At 40.8% G+C, this 19366-nt stretch overlaps 1 protein-coding gene and 1 long non-coding RNA gene across 5 annotated transcripts in view; both read right to left on the bottom strand.

The window, feature by feature from the left end:
* tub (TUB bipartite transcription factor) overlaps positions 1–19366 on the bottom strand; it is a 139024-nt gene that overhangs the window by 52869 nt on the left and 66789 nt on the right. The window contains exon 1 of one of the 4 annotated variants that reach the window (XM_048184187.1): positions 3413–3443. The exons of the other annotated variants lie outside the window; for them this stretch is intronic. The gene's annotated coding sequence lies outside the window, so the exon portion shown is untranslated. Of the gene's footprint in view, positions 1–3412; positions 3444–19366 lie in introns of those variants that run through there. 4 annotated transcript variants of the gene reach the window in all.
* LOC125264647 lies at positions 5187–7076 on the bottom strand. Its single transcript, XR_007184107.1, has 4 exons — positions 6741–7076; positions 6218–6477; positions 5984–6073; positions 5187–5641 (listed from the first exon to the last, which is right to left on the bottom strand). It is a non-coding gene; the product is annotated as an uncharacterized LOC125264647 (long non-coding RNA).

Raw genomic sequence — 19366 nt, 5'->3', positions numbered from 1 at the left:
ACTATCACATCACATATTTAGTGGCCAAAATTGTTCATCAGAGACCTGCAAACCGTCCCTGCAGGGGAACCGAGGTCAACATTCTTCCTAGCAGCGGTCAAAAACAGCGAACACGGTGGGATGTTGCTGGATCATACGCACTCCGCTACGCTCCAGCAGAGGGAGAGCAGGTGGAAAAGCAGCATGGCTGGTAAATATTTGATGGTACTGCAAGCCGTTTGAAGTCACACTATACTAAGCTCATTGCCTGGGCAGATCCATTAGTGAAACCCACGGCCACAGTGCCTAAAATTATGTAGCCCACCATCAAGCTGTGCTAACAGCAAGCACACACCACTAACTTGACTGGCCAAGTCACAAAAAGAGTCAATAAAGTGTGACACTGGCACAAATGCTAAGTAGTTATTGGCTTTTTTGATGCACTGTAGCGCTTCAGTGCTGAGAAGAGCTATGACAGGGGGTCTCTGTGTAGCATGGGGCTAGCTAGCATTGCCAAGGCCGGCGTGCGGGCAGCTGCAGAGCCACAGCATGAAGAGCTTTGTTAATAATGCAGAGACTCCATTAGCCATGCAGGTCACGAGGTGCCAACGGTCGCTGATGAATGAACATAAATCTACACTGCTTTGTGTGTGAACGAGTATGTGCATGTAAGATCTTTCGTTATTGACAAGCGAGTATGCGTGTATGCTATTTTGACTGTCAAATGGCAAGTTACTTGTAAACCCCCCACCTTTTCACATATTCTGGCCTCTTGGCTATCAGGTAAATTTAGGATTCATTTTACAATTTTGCTCTCTTTTTTTTTTAATTCAAAATTTAAAAGTATAATCAGTACAATGGAATAATATTTGTAAAATAAACATTTGTAAATCTTCATTATTATTTTGTATTATTATCAGTAGAATTTAATAATACGGTCATGTGGTTCAGTGGTCTTCTTGGATCAGTGGACAAATGATATGAAATAAGATGGTTACTGTGCAGAAGAACAGAAGATGTATAGGAAAGTGAAAAGTCTCTCACTCTCATCTTGAGTGCTAGTGAAGTGATTTTGCAGGCAGGACATCTGACAACACATCCTGATGTCCCCTTTGATTACATTATTTATTCCTGCTTCTGCACACTATCTTAAACCAAACCCAAGGTTTTCCTTGCTTGGGGAATCAGTTGATGTTCTATTCGCTCCTAGGTTGTGTTTTTCTGAGCTCAGGGACGTAGATTCACAAAATTACAATAAAATCACAAGAAATCAATACTAAAATAAATACATTTAAATAATAAACCACAATACTCTTCAAGGCATTCTGTCTCCTCATTTTATGTCAATGGCTCAGAGAATCAAGCAGAAACTGGATCACAGAAGCACAAGCGATTTCAAGCCCATCAGTTCTAATCTAAAACAATCTGGTGATCTCTTCATTAAAAACCAGTCAGACGGCAGTGGTTCTTAATGAGATACAGACCTTTTGTCATTACGGCCACAATTGTGAGGATAAATATTTACTCACATCTAATTGAGATTGCATTAGCACTGGCTGGAAATCCCAGATGGGCAGCTGGGCAGTTGTAGAGGAGGGTCTATGCAAACAGAGGAGTCTTTTATCCAGGAGGAGTAAATCTTCATGTGGTGAAGAAGGGAGAAAGAGATGGAGTAAGGCAAAGAGGAAGTGCGAGAAATGTTGGCTGATGGTTTGCATTGATTTCAGCTCACGCCTGAACAGACTCATCTATAGGGTGACATTTAGATCTCATTCACAGATTACTCAAGATAAAAGAGACAGACACTGGAGGTGTGAGCAATGAAAAATACAAAACACATAAAAAGGAAAGATAGTATTTCAGTCCAATTGTTCTGCACTCTAGATCACTGATTCATGTCCACTAGAGTTGTGTCCCAGTTCAGGGGCTGCATCCTTCGAAGGCCACGTCCTTCGATGCAGCCTTTCAAGGACTTGTTAAAGTAGACAGTATAGCCGATTGCATCACCCCAGCGAAACAAAGGCTGGCCCAATTCAAAGGCTCCTTCAAATGCGCCAACAAATGCATCCTTCGTTTCAAAGATAAGCCAAAGATACAACAGATGGAACATTCACGGCCTTGGCTACCCCAGAATTCATCACGCCAGTGACGACAATTTACATTACAGATTACACTTTTAATTGTAAGTATTGGGTTTCGATTCACTTGAATAATCCAATGTATGTTATGGATACAAATGAAAAAAATACAAATAAAGGTTCAAACGTTGACTAAAGCCGGGGACACACCTAACGATTAGCTGAAACATTCTAAGACTGAACACTGAACACACATACCGATTGTTTCCTTCGACGGGAGGCGATTTATATACTCACACATGGAATTTGAACACCGACTGTAATCGCAGACTGAACGCAACTGGCTCTGACTGGACGCGTTTGAGCGCGATCAGTCATAAGTATCAATTTATCGGCCTTACAATCGTTAAAGGGTTACTTCAGAGGGCTGCACGATTAATCGCATGCTATTCTCACGCGCATTTCGTCAGTAAAGCCGGTTCCATGATTACCGCTAAATCGCCATCACCTGCTTTCAAATGAAGCGGCATTTAATAGACAGAGCCGTAGGTCACTGAAAAGCCAGCAATATTGCGTTCATATCGCAGATGAATCGCCTCGATAATAACGCGTATTGCGTGGCTTGTCGTGAACTACGGCTCCGTTATAAAAGGCGCTCCGCAGGTGATGGCGATTTAGCGGTACAGGGAACCGGCTTTATGACGAAATGCGCGTGAGAAAGCAGGATTAATCGTGCAGCCCTACTTCAGGATTTAGCATTAAGCTTTGTATTAGTACAATACCACTAGTATTTTCGAATTACTGTGCTTTCCCCCTTCATATCAGCCCGAGATGAGAGATTTATGCATTTTTATTCTGTAAAAAAGCCTCCGATGACGCAAAAATCGTAATTTTGCGTCATCGGAGGCTTTTTTGGCCAGAGGCTTAAAACTACAGCCAGTAATAGCAGGTAGTTCCGCATTTTTTCACCACACCCATACATATGCGCTTTTGAGGTTACTCACGGACATAGATCAAAGATTTTATCAAAAGTGGGTGTCAACTATATTTTTAAGCTTAACATATTTTGTTATAGTCTGCACTACATCAGTGGTTCATCTCGCAAATTTATCGGTCTCTGCAGTCATCTCAACCAGCCTACAGCAACAGACTTTTGTGGTAACGTTAGCATAAATAGATAAATAGACTAACTCAGTTTTACAGAACAGTGGCTTTACTTTGATAACAGTCAACTTATATGCAACTTATATGTAATTGTCTATCTAACGTTACTTTGCTAAGTTTGCAGTTTTACTGCTACCTACAACACTACATATAGGCTACTGTGTTATCAGTCTAGTATCAGCGAGTCTTACCTCTATACGCTTAGTACCAGATGCCCAGGCTGTTCGTCCTCTGGGAAAGTGAATATCGATCGCGGTGTCCTTCAGAATGGTTCTCTGCATTGCAAGGATATTTGGTTCGTAGTCCTCGTGCTTGAAATGGAGACTACATATTCTGCGTTTTTTTAGGTTTTCTATAACGGTGTCATCTCCAAACTTCGGGTGTTTGATGGCCCGCAGCCACTGTTTACATCGCTCCAAATCTTTAACTTAATCGGAAAATGATGGAAACTTACTTGTCCTTTCCTGCTTTTGGGTGTACATCCAGGTACAAAGCAATTTAGCACCATTTCGCTGTAAATGTATGAACTAACTCACGATTTATAGAATTAATATGTAACAAAGCAAGCCTAGTTGTTTGAATTGTCCTGGTAATTCCGCCTGTAACCGATAGGCGTGGTTTGGGCGTGGCCTCGCAGGGGCAGCAAAACAAGTGCATTCTGGGAGTTGTTGTCTTTCATCCACATTAGTCAAAAATACATTTTCTGCCTTTTCTCAGTCTAGAAAGCTCCAAATTCAAAAATAATTTCACATTTCTACTACATAAATGACCAATTTTAAATACACATTCATCTTTCCAGGGGTGAAGTACCCCTTTAAGTGTGTGCGCGGCTTTACAGTATATGTTACCAACATGCGATTATATATAGTTCTTCCCTTTATTATGTACATAAATGGACCAAGGTGAACATTTTTAGACAGGTTTTCAACCCTGTTTTGCTTTTAGGCAGTTGAATATAACTTTAAAAAGTCTAGTACAAACGTTACTGCCGCTCATCAATGGCAGCTTCCACAGTTGCTAGGCGACAAGAACAGACCGTCCCATTGAACAACTCCCAGGACGCAGTTAGCAACAATTTGTTAATATTGTGACAATACATTTTGTTAGTTTCATTTTCAATATTTGCAATAACCAGTGGTGGAATGTAACAAAATACATTTACTCTGTATTTAAGTATTATAAATCTGAAATACTTTAGATATTTAACTCCACTTCATCTCAGAGGCAAATATTGTACTTTTTATGAAAAACTGACTTTTTACACATGGATATTAGATTCGTCCTGGAGGGCCGCTGCAGGTTAGCTCTGCAGTCATAGAACGATGTTGCATGTTAAAATGTTTTATGGTTTGATTTTTGAGGATGTGATCTAATTTCATTTATTCTTCCCTCTTTCTGTAAATATCTTAGCGACATGGCAGCCATTGACTGAGTCAGCCCTGCAAACCTGTTGGTAGACAACACAGTGGACAGTGGAAATTTGCACTTATCCAAAATGATGTCCCACTGGCATCTCTATTGTGGCAGCCCATCCAGGTCCAGCAGCACCACCAGGGTTTCCCTGCTCAGCTCAAAAGTCTACATACAGGGACCGGTTGCATAAACCACTAAGACTAGTCTTACAAGTTAGTCATCCAGTTTTTTTTTCTTTAAGACTGTTCATACATTTTTTAAGTCAGTTACATTAAAACGTAGATTGGTCTAATTTGAAACCGGAAAGTAAGACGGATTACCCCTAACTAACTGCTAGTTGGTTATTCTAGTTCTTAAGACACACTCTTAACTTAATGGCTATGTTTGTGCAACTGGCCCCAGATGTTTTCTTCTAGTCTGTTTTATGTACTGTTAATTTAAACTTTTATTTTGTCTGATCTTGAATTTATCTTGTAAGTAGTTAGTAAAAATGTGTAGAACAATTTATTTTGTTTCATTTACAAATGAATTGACATCACAAAAATAATTGTACAGAATAATTTATTTTTTAATTTATAAATTATGTAAGAAAAATAAATAATGTATAGAATGATTTTGTTTCATTTACAAATTTTAGTTTACATAACCAAAATTTATTTCTCCATCACTCTCTCAAGAAGAGAAAACAGTCTGTCCATTCTCTCCCTGTTCTCCTGTGATTTCCTCTCCTGTCTCTCACTGAAACTTCACGTCCTCCCTAATTAGCTTGATCAGCTCATCCTCTGTCTCTTTTTCTCTTGGCAGGTGCTGGTGCTAGTTCCTCTTCATCTTGGTCATCCACTGCTGAATGTGGCCCTGGTGTGTCTTCAGGGATGGAGGCAATGATGACTGGGAGGTTGTCAGAATGCCTCTGTCCCAGCACCTCATCCATGAGGACAATTCACGGCCAAGTTGCAGCAAGTGGGTTTCCCACTCACTCCCCCACCTGTCCCAGGCCACTTGCAATCCTAAGGCAGAGCAAATAAAGCAAGCTTGTTGACAACAACAACAGCACAATACATTCCAATAAAGATGTGTCTACTAATTTGCATAGTTTGTATTTCTTTAAAGTTGTCAATCTTGAAAAGATCAGAAAATATGACAGCAGTACACGCATATAAAATACTCAAATTTTGTTAAAACATTTGTAGACATGGCTTACATGACAGCACTACAAAAACACAACAAAGTAAAAGACTATTGCCTTATCTGGTTGTCTTATTGTTGTGGGCTTTGTATAGGGTGAGGGCTAATTGTTATAATACACAAGAGAGCCTAGTGGAAAAATTACAAATGGGTCATTGCCTTACCTCGAAGTCACACTGACTGAGTTTTTGGCCCCGGTTAATAAATACTCATTTTCAGCCCTCATTTTAACTCCGCTGTCTGCTCCTTGCTCCCTAAAACAAAACGAAATATTAAAACAAGTTTTGCCTCAGACCACCTAACAAATAAAGCTGCACAGTGATAACACAGGGGATAAGTTTACGTTTATAAGAAAGAAAGACACAATTAAATTAAGTAAATTAAAACACAATACTTACACTTATAAGTGTATTCCTCACCGCCACAGAATAATTATCACCCGCTATTTTCTTTGGGAAAAAAAATAAATACTGTCATCACCGGCTAAGCTAGGCTATGAAGGATCCACTCATTCTATCCTTCACGGCCCGGGGAAAGGAGAACGGTAGGCCACATTCAATGGACCATTCAAATTGGGACAGCCTTCGTCATATCGCGGTGATGCAATCGGCTTTCAAATGTGGCCTTCGAAGGTTGCAGCCCCTGAATTGTGACACAGCTAAGGTCAGAGTTTGTGTTAGGAGACATCACACTCGAGAGAGATGGCTAACACAATGCTTTATTGAACATTGTCCAAAAACAGGTGAGTATAAACCACAAACGATGAGCAGTGCAAGTATAATGCTTCAGTGGTGAAGATAGAGGATGTAACTTCATATGGTAAGTATATCACACACACACACACACACACACACACACACACACACACACCTTTTGGTTGCCATTTGAGTGACTGAATAACAAACAATGTCTTTGTCTTACAGGGTTAGTGGGAACACTGGAGCTGGAGAACTGATGAAGGAACAAGAAGACAGGAACTTGGAGAAATTACAGGAGGTAAATATCTCAGGTAAGTGGACAGGTAAGTAATTCATAGTCCAATATAAGACCAGATAAATGACTGTGTGCAGTGCGTGCTTATATGCAGGGTTGATGAGTGCAGTAATTGCTGACAGATGGCAGTGATCAATACTGATGTCGAAATTACTTGTAAAGCTCTGGATACACTGCAGGATTTTAGCAATCCTATAAGATCATTATCACACTGTGCGACATGGATCTACTAAACTTGGGTACGACATGCATATGGACTGTATGATAATGAGACCTATTGAATCGTACGCTACGATGCAACTTTCTATGGGAGAATAAAACGCCATCAGCATGCGCAAGTGGTAAACAAAACACCATGTTGAATCACACTTTGACAGTTGTAGTTTTTATGTGTGCTGAAAATAAAAAGGAAGCGGTGAAAGAAGAAGGGAAAAGAGCTTGAGGTAAGCATTTTAAGTTTTAGCGCCATGTCGTTTTGATTTCATGTCGCATTTTTAATGATGTTTTATTAACAAAGTTCGGAAGGAACAGGTGCAGATAATTAACCTAATTAGCTCACGTGGAGAGCATTCAGTTAATCAATGCAACCATGACAAGAGGTATAAATACAGCAGACTTACCTCTGTTCATCTGACAGTTCATCAGCATCCCTCCTCCACCCCTTCTCCTCACTTCAGTTCTATCTACTTCTACCACAACAGGGGAGTACTCTGGGTTCGGGCCAAAATTTCCGAGCTCAGAGCCCTCCCCCGGACAGCATGCCAAATACGCATAACTCTTACTGTGCTTAATTATATGTAAATGTGAACTCGTGAATTGGCTGGTCAGTAGACGTAGGGCGTAGCAGCAAATACACTGTGCGATGATCATGCTGAATTTCTGACACTGTCAGAAAATTATCTTAGGCTATCTTTGGTTGCAAGACCGGGAAAACGGCTGTCTTTAAACCTCTCTCACTGTACGACATAGAACCACCGATTAAGAGCCACGATCACAGAAATCGCCAAGATTGTTTCACAATGGCAATCTTTCGTCTGGGACAACCAAAAATCGTGCAGTGTATCCTGGGATTAAACGGCGTTCACGTTCTCATCTCGTAATTACAGTTTGTAAGATGGGACTTTTTTGAGAGCTCCTACAAGTACCACGTGACAGCTGTACCACCTGACCGCTGCAGATTCATTTAGGCATTGATAGTGGTGCTATAGAAATGCATAATTCCCAGTCCGTGGACATGAACAACTCTGAATAGAACATCACGTGCTGTCATCTCGAGCCTACAGTAATTATGACATGACTTGAACGCAGCATGTGTTCGGAGTGATGTTGGAGCCTGGTGAATCCGTGACAGTTTTTTAGCATGGCTGCATTAGCTTCTGCTGATAACTACATAGTTTGGCAGCAAAAAGCACTATTCTGCAATGACGAATATTCAAAAGTATGTCTTCTTCTTTGCTAGTACCTGATTTGCTTTAACAGTGCTCTTAAATTGTGTGAACTTGTATTTTTGCTTGTCTGCTAACTTTTACATTATAGATTAGGATCAGAAAGTCACAAGAAAACATTTGCATCTAGGAGTCTCAGGTTAAGTTTGTTTGTCATAAGTTCAAGTTAAATCTCAAATTCCTTTTGTCAACAATTTTCTACATGCTGCAGTATTACAAAACCTTCAGGCACTTAATTTAATTTAAAAATATATTATTAGAGGAATCTGATCATGAAATGATACTTATTCAAAAGAAAATAATGTTTTGCTTGAATCAAAAGAATTTTATCTTAAATACCATGCACTATTAAAATAACAGCCACGCAACCATTGAAATGAATGAGAATGCCAACATAAACTTCATAGATGATATACTAAAACTTTTTTAAAAGAACGTTTCTTAACAGAAAAAAAAGATTAATTTCTCATCATTACTTTCTTAACATAACACTGTCAGATATTTTATAAAGATATTTATAAAAAAAAAAAAATCAATTTAATATCAAAGTCATATCAAGGTTAGGGTTAGGGTTAGTTCAAAAATTCTCTGGTGAGATTTAGATCACTTTAATCATGTTTTATCATTTTTCATCATTTTAAGTAACTGCTACTGCATTTAATATGTGTGATGTGCATAATATAGTTATTTTGTCTTCACTGTAAGATTTCTGACTGGTGACAATTCAACAAAGGGTCTACATTACTCTCTTAATGAGGCCAAGTCTTTATCCCAAATCACATGCTCCCTCATTCATTTCATTTAGTGGAGCAGAGCTTCAGGTTAATATGCCCAGATTAGAAACATGTTTCAGCTCTGGAGAGTGCTATGACATGGCTAATAAGCCGGAGATGTTCCTTAGGGAAGTGAGTATGAACAGACTATTCAGTATTGCATTTTAAAAAATCATGTAAATTCTTTCATCATTCACTGACCATCATGTGATTCCAAATTTGTATTCATATAACTGATTTTCAAAGAAGGTCATGGAGATTTCAGGTGATGTACAGGCTGAAGACCCAATAAAATGAATGCCAAGCTAAGGCAGTGCTTGGATTCTCCCAGGCAAGTAACATGAACATTCACAAATACAAATACTTCAGTGCAGTAGTTCACACAAGAGGAAGAGATACACAAGGATGGCTGGAACCTCAGGGTTAATGACTGTGCACAAGCACTCGCCCTAGTTCTGCAACAGAACTTGCGTAACGTGTATGAATGAGTGTTTACCCTCGAAGGCAAGTATGATGCCGGACATCCATATATGTTAATGAGGGGTGAAGCAGAAATAATCATTCTAATATGCTGATTTATTGCTCGAGAAACATTTCTTAATATTATCAATGTTAAAAATGTGGTGTGCTGCTTAATATTTTTGTGGAAACCATGAAACATATTTTTTCAGGTTTCTTCGATGAATAGAAGGTTGAGTCAATAACATTTATTTGAAACAGAATTTTTTTCATACAATTGTAGATGTCTTTACTGTCACTTTTGATCAATTGAATGCATCTTTGCTGAATAAAAGTATGAATTTCTTTAAATAATAATAAAAAAATGACCCCAAATTATTGAAGGATAGTGAATTTTCATGAACAAAGACACATTTATGCAATAATAATAAAAAAAAGATTACAATTTGGAAATGCTCCATTAACTAACGTAACCTGGTTTCCTGAAATAAGATGAACTAGTATTGTGTGAATCACACTTTGGGGTAAACTCTGTTTTCTCAGAATACTGAAGCCTGATTTGTTAACATTTGTGCAGCTTTTAACATTTGTGCACTATAAACGGAGTAGAGAACACTTTAGGTACGTATCCATGCCTAGGTTTGAGGATGACCTTACAGTCATTATGCCCAAACTCCAAACAGAAAGCGCTCACCAAGAGCTCCTGCATGCCGCCCACATGTTTGACCAACACTAAAGCTATCAGCAAGGTGGTCTTTAAAGATAGAGTCCATGGACAGGTCCCAGACTGGGACAGTATGAGGGTGAGGCAGGTTAAGTCTCCTGGCTCCCCTCAAGAATTTATTGACAAAGTTGTTCCTTCCGACAGACTGGCCAGCTCCGAGGGCGTGATTCACTGTGATGGCCGCCATGTATACTTTGAGCATGGAAGAGGTACACCCCTTATCCAGCAGCTCCTGTAAGAAGGACAGAATGGCCGATATATCACAAGAGGATGGGTCTTCATTTTGACTGTACACCAGTCAGAGAAGACAGACCATTTAAGGGTATAGAGGCATCTTGTAGATGGCACTCTGGCCTCTGCTATAGTGTTTGCCACCCTCACAGGGGACTGCAATGGCTCCCATCGAGGGACCACACATGCAGTCTCCACAAATCAGTTTAGGGATGCCAAAGTGCTCTTCGCCTGAGAGAGATTGGGATGCCAAAGGGCTCTACGCCTGAGAGAGATAGTCTTTCCTTAGCGGAATTGGCCACAGAGCGGTCAATGACAGCTGTATCAACTCGGGGAACCCACGACTGGTTTCATCTAGTCTAACTAATTTGGCTGTTGACCTGAGGGACCAGAGTGTTCATGTAAAAAGCGTACAGGCAAGCTTCAGGCCATTCCTGGGCCAGCACATCCTGTTCCCTCAAGAAAAATGTTAGGCAATGAGAGTTGTCTTCTGAGGCAAAGAGGTCTACTTCTACCCTCCCGAAGATCTCCCAGATCATTTGAACCACTTGGGGGTGGAGTCTCCATTCTCCTGGAGACATACCACCCTGGGACAGCATGTCCACCTCTTGGTTCAATTTGCCCGGCACGTGCACCACCCTCAGAGAGCCCAGGTTGCACTGTGCCCATAGGAAGAGGCGTCTCGCTATTTTATAATGAGTCCATGACCTGTCAATTTATGAAGGCCACCACCACCTACTAGGGCTGGCAGGAAGGTTTTGAAAGCCAACAAAACCGCCATCATTTCGAGGCAGTTGATATGCAGGCGTTGCTCCAGGCTGGACCAGGAGCCGAATGACGGTCTGCCCTTGGACAGAGCTCCCCAACCCAATTTGGAGGCATCTGTCGTGACAACCTTCTTTCTGGAGGTCAGTCCCAATTGGACGCCAGTCTGATATAGGCGAGGGTCCTTCCAAGGGACCGCACCTGTGACACAGTGATGGTCCACACTGAGGCCCAAAAGTCCCTGACACCAAGCATGAGATGGGACTCACGCTTTTAGCCAGTACTGCGGGGGCAACATGTGGAGCAGGCCCAATGGTACCACAGAGGAGGAAGCTGGCCCAGCAAACTCTGGAAAGCTTTGAGGGGAAGGAAAGCCTCTACTTTGAAAGAAGCCACTAGCCGCTGAATACTCAGTGAGCGTTCAGGCGCGAGTCAGGCTTGCATCTGGGCTGAGTCGATAACTGCCCCCAGGAATGCAACTTGTCTGCTGGGAGACAGGAAGCTCTTGGCTGAGTTAATTCTGAGCCCAAGATTCTTCAGTTGACTGAGGAGCAGGGACCTGTGAGCACAGAGGTCATGCTCCAACCAGGCCAACACTAACCAGTCACTGAGGCAGCAAGGGAGAGTTTTTCGGGTGACAGTTCGCTACACGGGGGCAGGGAACTGACGACTGTGTTGTTGCGAGGAGAAGTGCTCTTTATTCAGCGTCAAGCTAAACTTCCATTAGAATGAATTAAACATGTTCACTCTGCTCCGCGCCAGTGGACATGCACCGTTAATGTGGCATGTGTCTGGAGAAAGAGAGAACACACACGGAGCTGAAAGGGCTTGAATGAAGCTTGTTTGGCTTTAGATGAAACTACTAGAGGATATAGCACTGAAATATCATTACCAAAAGATCCTGAGTGCTTGTAGTGTGATCCGCAACGCTGTTTTGATGCGCTGCTCACTTCAACTAGCAACAGTAAAATGGTGCTACCGTTCTGTCTTGTGGTCCGGATGGAAACATGCCAGGGTCCGGATGCAGACCGTGGACCACTATTTGAACATCACTGGGTTTAGTTTGTGTAAAACATCTAGCAGTCTATAAATTGTAAAGACTTGAATTTCCTGCTAGACAAAAACAGAGATCAAGCATCCTGCAATAAAATAATAAAATCTGGAAAAAGATCTCAAAAAATTAGTAAAGGCCAACGCCTTGCCCTAACCCCAAAAGGACAACGCCTCCCCCAACACACACAAACACACCTTCCCTTCCCCCTGATGCAAGTCACTGAAAGTTCTTCAAGACATATAATGTAACTTGTGTATCTATTTTCCCTTTTTATGTTTGGTATCATTTTAAATGTCTCAGTGCGATTGGTAAAATGGTCTCACTTTCACAGCAGTCACTTGTATTATGAAGAAGATTGAAAACTAAGGAAAATTCTGTCCTCTCTTTGGTTGGTGCCTTTTGTGAAAACCCACCAGTGAAAACCAGTCATGTGGGATTTCTGTAGCCAGAGACCCCCACACAGTGATGAACAAGTGTCTTCAAACACTAGTCCAGCACTGTGTGCATGTGCATTTCAACTGATGTTATGCATTTATTATTTCTGAATTGGCTTCTAATTGTCTAACTGTAATGTAATTGGCATGATATATTTTTACTTGACAAATAAAATGTTATATTTGGTTTATTCTGTATTATTCTTAATTCATTATTTCTAGTAGATTAAAGCGAAGGTATTACTGCAAATTGATCATACAGGATTGATCATACGGAAGGTTTAATAGATGGAGCATGGGGCACATCAATTAAGTCCATTTTGATTTCTGACTTTCGCTGCCTTAAATAAGTTGCCGTTTTTGTAAATATATAAAAACTATGCTTTTTGTTATGAGTAAGCAGAGCGCGACCGACTTAAGGGTAGATATTTACCCTGCATCCAATGTGTAAGGTCAGAACTGACGAGTTTGTGTCCGGGTAGAGCATTCAGTTGGTCAAAGTGACTCTTCTAAAGCGATACCGGGACTGCAGTGAACAAAAATAATTGAAAATATAAGGTAACAGAATAATCAAAAATCTAAATTAAGGCATAACTGATGATTAATTTCTAATTGGAAACACAACCTAAGAATAAGAATCAATTGAAATTGGAGTCAGATTAAACGAGTGAAATTAAGTGAACTTCACAGAGGCGCTGAAAAGGCATACATGCGTTAACCTTCGCCCAGGCCATCGGATTCCGTTTTGGGCCGATGGGGGGTTCCTTACAATTTGTTTGCCATTATTTACACAAAATCTTTAATGTTTAAATTGTGTTCATTGAACTGTTTTGAATGTAATATGTATTGTTCACAGGATCATCAAGCTACAACATTGTTAGTGTTGAATAAGAGACCTCTGTGGGAGACCTCTACTGTGTATTTGTAACGTCTGCACAGGGTCAGATTATCAAACCAAACTTTAAATTTTGATGAAAGATTTTAACCTCTTTAACCCCTGCATGTAAATCTCGACATGTCTGGGCCAAATATCCCCTTTGTCATTTTAACTACCTCAGAGAGTCTAGGCAGAAACTCGTCCCTAGCCTCGTGGCACCTAAAACAACTTAAAAGGGCATCTAGGTCACCCCATGGTGGGCTAATGGCCATGTGGCCCACAGACACTGGCTAAAACCCCATTTTTATGAGCAAGAGATTCAGAAACTCATTGAAACTGTATGCATTAAGAAACTGAAGTCCAATGAGACTGAACTCAGTGATGAATCTTAGTATATTTCCCAGCATCTTGTGGAATATAATGGCAAGCATCGTGTGGCATTGAATTATTCTTATCAGTAAGAATATCTTCTCAGTATCTTATCTCAGTATCTTATCAAAGTGAGAGTCTTCTGATTTACCTCTGCTATGCTTCTTATGGTGAAATATGAGAAGAAATGTTGCAGTTGATGTCTATGAATGGCAGGTTTTGCCTTTTGGTGCTACATGTAGCCCTTGTTGTGCCACAACAGAAATGTGTTCAGAGCCTTTATGTTGAGTTACAAGATGTTCAATCCTCTGTCTTGTATTCATTTTATATGGATAATTGCTTGAGAAGTTTTCCAACTACTAAAGAGGCCAATGAGATCCTTATGAAATTGCATTCTTTCTTAGCTAAAGCAAGATTTGAGATCCGGCAATGGGCTAGTAACCACGTCTCTGTGATAGACCACTTACCAGCAGAAGCTTGTTCAGTAGACACTGATCTGTGGTTAAGTCATGACTGCACAGATCCATGTGAAGGCATCCTTGGACTCAGTTGGCATTGTTTGCAGGATACCTTAAGTTACGAGCATCGTCTAGTCGAATATACTGTCCTAACGTTATGGGTTTTATATCGGATACTTGCTCGTCAGTATGACCCTCTGGGTTTCATCATTCCATTCATGACACATGAATGGAGTATCCTGTCCTAACATTAGAGATTTTATATTGGATACTTGCTCGTCATTATGACCCTCTGGGTTTCATCATTCCATTCATGACACAGATGAAGCCTACTAGGGGGTGCGATAATCCAGATATCCCAGAGGGAATCAAGGCAGCCTGGATGGCATGGGAAGGAGAGTTACCAGATTTGGTTAAGATCCAAGTACCTCGATGGTATGGTCCAAGAAAGAACTGGGAAGATCCAGTCATCAGAGAGCTTCACATATTATGCGACGCTTCCGAAAGGGCATATGGCTCCATTGCCTACTTGCGTCTGATTAATGGAAATGGTGAGATTTCTATATCTCTTGTCATGGCTCGCTCAAGGGTAACACCAAATAAGACAATTTCTGTTCCACTTTTAGAACTGTGCTGCTCAGACTGGAGCTCAGCTAGCAAACATGTTGCAAAAGGAGCTCAATGTCAAGGCTATGTGTGTTTTGCCTTTGTTTTTGGATTTGTTTTCTGTGTTTTCCATTTGATACTACATAAAAAAGAGTTCCTCAAGCTCTCAAATCATGGACACTGGAATGATGACACCTTAAAGACCATCTGTTGGTGTGGTTTGGACAATCAACTTTATTAAGTTCCAGCGGCAGCTACCACCTGTTCCCTGGCTCATTATATTGATTATATGCTATGGTTGAATGGTTCTTCCCTCACAGTTGGTGAGGTTGATGGAGCCACCACCACTCAGCCAGTCACCTTTGTCCATTCCTGAGTCTCGTCCCGTCATGGCCGCCATTCCAGAGTCTCTTCCCAAGATGGCCACCATTTCAGAGTCTCACCTGGTCATGGCCACCATTCCAGAGTCTCTACCCAAGATGGCTGCCATTCCAAAGTCTTGTCCCATCATGGCTGTCATTCCAAAGTCTCGTCCCATCAAGGTAACCCTTCCAGAATCTCGTCCTATCATTGCCGCCCTTCCAGAGTCTCGTCCCATCATGGCCACCCTTCCAGAGTCTCGCTCTATCATGGCCAACCTTCCAGAGTCTCGTCCAAGATGGCTGCCACGTCTGAACCCTCAGCCAAAAAAAATGGCCACCACACCTGATCCCTCAGCCAAAATGGCCACCAAATCTGAACCCTCAGCCATAATGGCCACCACCACGCCTCTAACTCCCTTCCTCATCCAGGATCCAGAAATGACAATCTTCCTTGTCGAGAAATTACTGCAGCTCCTGAGTCTGCTCCAGTGTTGGCTCCTGCCCCTGAGTCTGCTCCAGTGTCGGCTCCTGCCCCTGAATCCGCTCCAGTGTTGGCTCCAGCCCGAGTCCACTCCAGTGTTCGCTCAAGCCCCCAAGTCCGCCCCAGCCCCCGAGTCAGCTCCAGTTCCTGAGCCTGCTTCAGTTTCTGTGCTCGCTCCAATCCCAGAGAGCATTGCAGTGCCCTTATTGACACTAGCATTGGTGTGTGCCTTAGAGTTCTCGTCAGCCCATGAGCCCACTTCTCCCTGTATTCCATCCAGTCCCAGAGCTCTGCCCAATACCCGTTCTAGAGCCCCATCCAGCTCAGAAACCCATACCTCCTCCCATGAAAATTTTTTGGGGGAGGGGGGGCTATACGTCCCCGGCCAAAGTGGCCAAGCCTCCCTTGTCTCCTGAGCTATCAGCACCTTTGATATCGAAACAGTAACACTTTGGTCTGATTCTACAACTGTATTGACCTGGATCCAGTTTGAATCCTGCTGGTACAAAATCTTTGTGGCAAACCGCATCATGGAGATTCTTAAATATACTAGACCGGATCAGTGGAGATATGTTGACACTGTAAGTAATCCAGCAGATGACATCACTTGAGGCAAGAGGCTTGCTGAATTGTCTGCTACAATTTCTGGATTACCGCTTGCCACTCTGGATTGCTTTCTGTTGTGAACACTTGCATGTTTCTGATCGTGAGTTGGATGTCCCTGTTGGTTCTGTTTGCTCCTTGCCTGACTACCTTGCTTGTCTGACACCGATTCCGTCTCATGATTTGGATTTGTTTGCTCTGGACTCTGACTCCTACCTGCCTGACCATTCTCCTTGGTCCAATTCTGGCCTGGCGCTTTATTGTGTGAACTGTCTTTAATTATTATTTCAATAAATTGAAATTCAGCATTCTACTGCTTTTGGGTCCTTCTTCCTCAGATCGTCATAATTATATTTAAATGCCAGATGACACAGTGTTTTCACTTGGAACTACTTTCTGGTATATGTAGCACAGGTGATCACGTCGCTCACATTTAGCCACATAATAAAAAGAAATAATACACAACAGTGCTTTAATTCATCAATTCATTTAATTTCATAATTCATTTATTTATTAAAAAAGAAACAGAAACTTTTTCTTTTCCTTTCTTTCATTATATGCCTTTATTTCTGAGTGTAAAAATGGAAAAAGTTTTTGTATGTGTTCTTAATCTATTTTTGTTTTCCATTTGGTTACATTATGTACGTGGAAAAAAAAAAGGTGGTACTGGCCCTTTAAGCTAGCTCTTTCTAGAACATGCTCTCCTGCAGAGGGAGAGTTGAATCCTCCATTTTGTGAAAAGGTGCCAGAGCAGAGCTGCTGCAGATTAATGTGCCTAAAGATCACCCTTTGAGACCAAATATTTATAAAATCATCATTTAGCACAGATTTGGCGCGTTTAACGTTTTTGTATGTTTTTGGTCAAAGTTGAGACAAAGGCTGATCCGATAACGATCAGTAAACTAGTGTCTACGCAATTCTGTGACAAAATCTCTTGAATGTATGTGTTCCAAGCAGAATTTTGAGTTCATAATAATGCATTTATGGTTTAATATGGGTTTTGTCCTAACCTATATTCTGCGTGAGTGTTATATATGAGTTTAATACGAGTCATGATGTTAATTGTTTTGTGAGAGTGTTATATGTGTGATTTATTTAGTTTATTGCTGTAATGAGATGGTAATCAACATATCGCTGGCTTAATTGTTATTTCTCTTTGAAATAGACAAACTGAACATGGAAATATCTCTGTTATCATTTGGCCTTAAATACAGGTCAGTTTTTTTTTTTTCCCCTTTGGAAACAATGCAAAAAAAGCTTTACTCATTTAGTATTTTTGTCTTACTTCTAGTGTAAATATCTAAAAATTCTTAAATCCAGATGCTTTTACTAGATACGTAAAATGACATAAGATATTTTTTCTTAATTTTTTTAAATTTTCCAAAAAACAAGTGAGTTTTTGCTTAAAACAAGCAAAATTACCTGCCAAAGGGGTAAGAAAAATAACCTTGTTTCTGTTTGAAATCTTGTTTCTGTCCTAAACAGAAACTTTTTTTTTTTTTTTTGCAGTGAATGAGAGTTCTGGAAATTCAATTGATGCTGACGCAGGAGCTGGCCAATAATGAGCCGGCATTCTGACATAGAATATGAAAGCACTGCACTGTGTTTACTATGTCAGCTGTGTAGGAGACTGACATGGAAGAGAAGAAATTGCTGAATAAAGTCGTTATTTTTGTTTGTTTTTTTGAGCACAAAAAGTATTCTTGTAAATTCATAACATTGAGGTTGAACCACTGTAGTCACATAGACTATTTTAACAATGTCTTTTCTACTGTTCTGGGTCTTGAAAGTTGTCGTTGTGTTGCAGTCTATCAAAGACCAGATAGCTCACGGATTTCATCAAAAGTATCTTAATCTTAAAGCTTCACAGATCATGTTGCGACAACATCCCGGTCCTGCAGATTTGCCTTGTACAACATCAGAAAGATTAGACCCTTCCTATCGGAACATTCCACACAAATTCTTGTCCAAGCTCTTGTTCTATCCAGACTGGACTACTGTAATGCTCTCTTGGCTGGCCTTCCAGCATGCACTGTCAAGCCTCTACAACTGATCCAGAATGCTGCAGCAAGACTGGTCTTCAACGAACCGAAGAGAGCGCACGTCACTCCTCTCTTCGTCAGTCTGCATTGGCTGCCAGTAGCTGCTCGCATCCAATTCAAGGCTCTGATGTTTGCCTACAGAACGACCGCTGGCTCCGCCCCGCTATATTCAATTCAAATTTATTTGTATAGCGCTTTTCACGATACATATCATTTCAAAGCAGCTTTACAGAAAATGGATGTCAACATTACAATTTAAAGAATGTAGTTAGCAAATAATATACTTTAGGTAATTAATTACAATCACTGTTCGCAGTTTAACTGAAGGTAGAAGCAAAGAGCTCCTGGAAAATGAATTACATTAACAATAAATTAGGATATAGAGATTGTGCAATGTGAATGTTGATCCAGATGATTGCGTCTTCTGAAGTCCTCGCAGGAGCTATATCTTAACTCGCTACTTCAGACTTACACGCCCTCCAGAAACTTGCGTTCTGCAAGTGAACGGCGCCTTGTGGTGCCATCACATAGGGGCACAAAATAACTCTCACGGACCTTCTCTGGGTCTGTTCCTGGTTGGTGAAATGACCTACCACGCTCTATCCTATTTTCAAAAAAATGCTAAAGACGTATCTTTTTCGTCAGCACTTGACCCAGTAATAGTAGCACTTACCTTGATTTCTATTCTTCTTCTATCTGTGTATTTATTTTATATATAAAAAAAAAAAAATCCTTGCTACGAGCACTTTACTGACATAACTGTGACTTCACATAGCACTTACATACTGTTGTTCTCATGTTGATTTGATTGATTCTACTACTCTCATTTGTAAGTCGCTTTGGATAAAAGCGTCTGCTAAATGACTAAATG

This window comes from Megalobrama amblycephala, linkage group LG3, assembly GCF_018812025.1.
Source record: "Megalobrama amblycephala isolate DHTTF-2021 linkage group LG3, ASM1881202v1, whole genome shotgun sequence".
Lineage (NCBI taxonomy): Eukaryota > Metazoa > Chordata > Actinopteri > Cypriniformes > Xenocyprididae > Megalobrama > Megalobrama amblycephala.
This window is presented reverse-complemented; position numbering and strand designations above follow the sequence as displayed.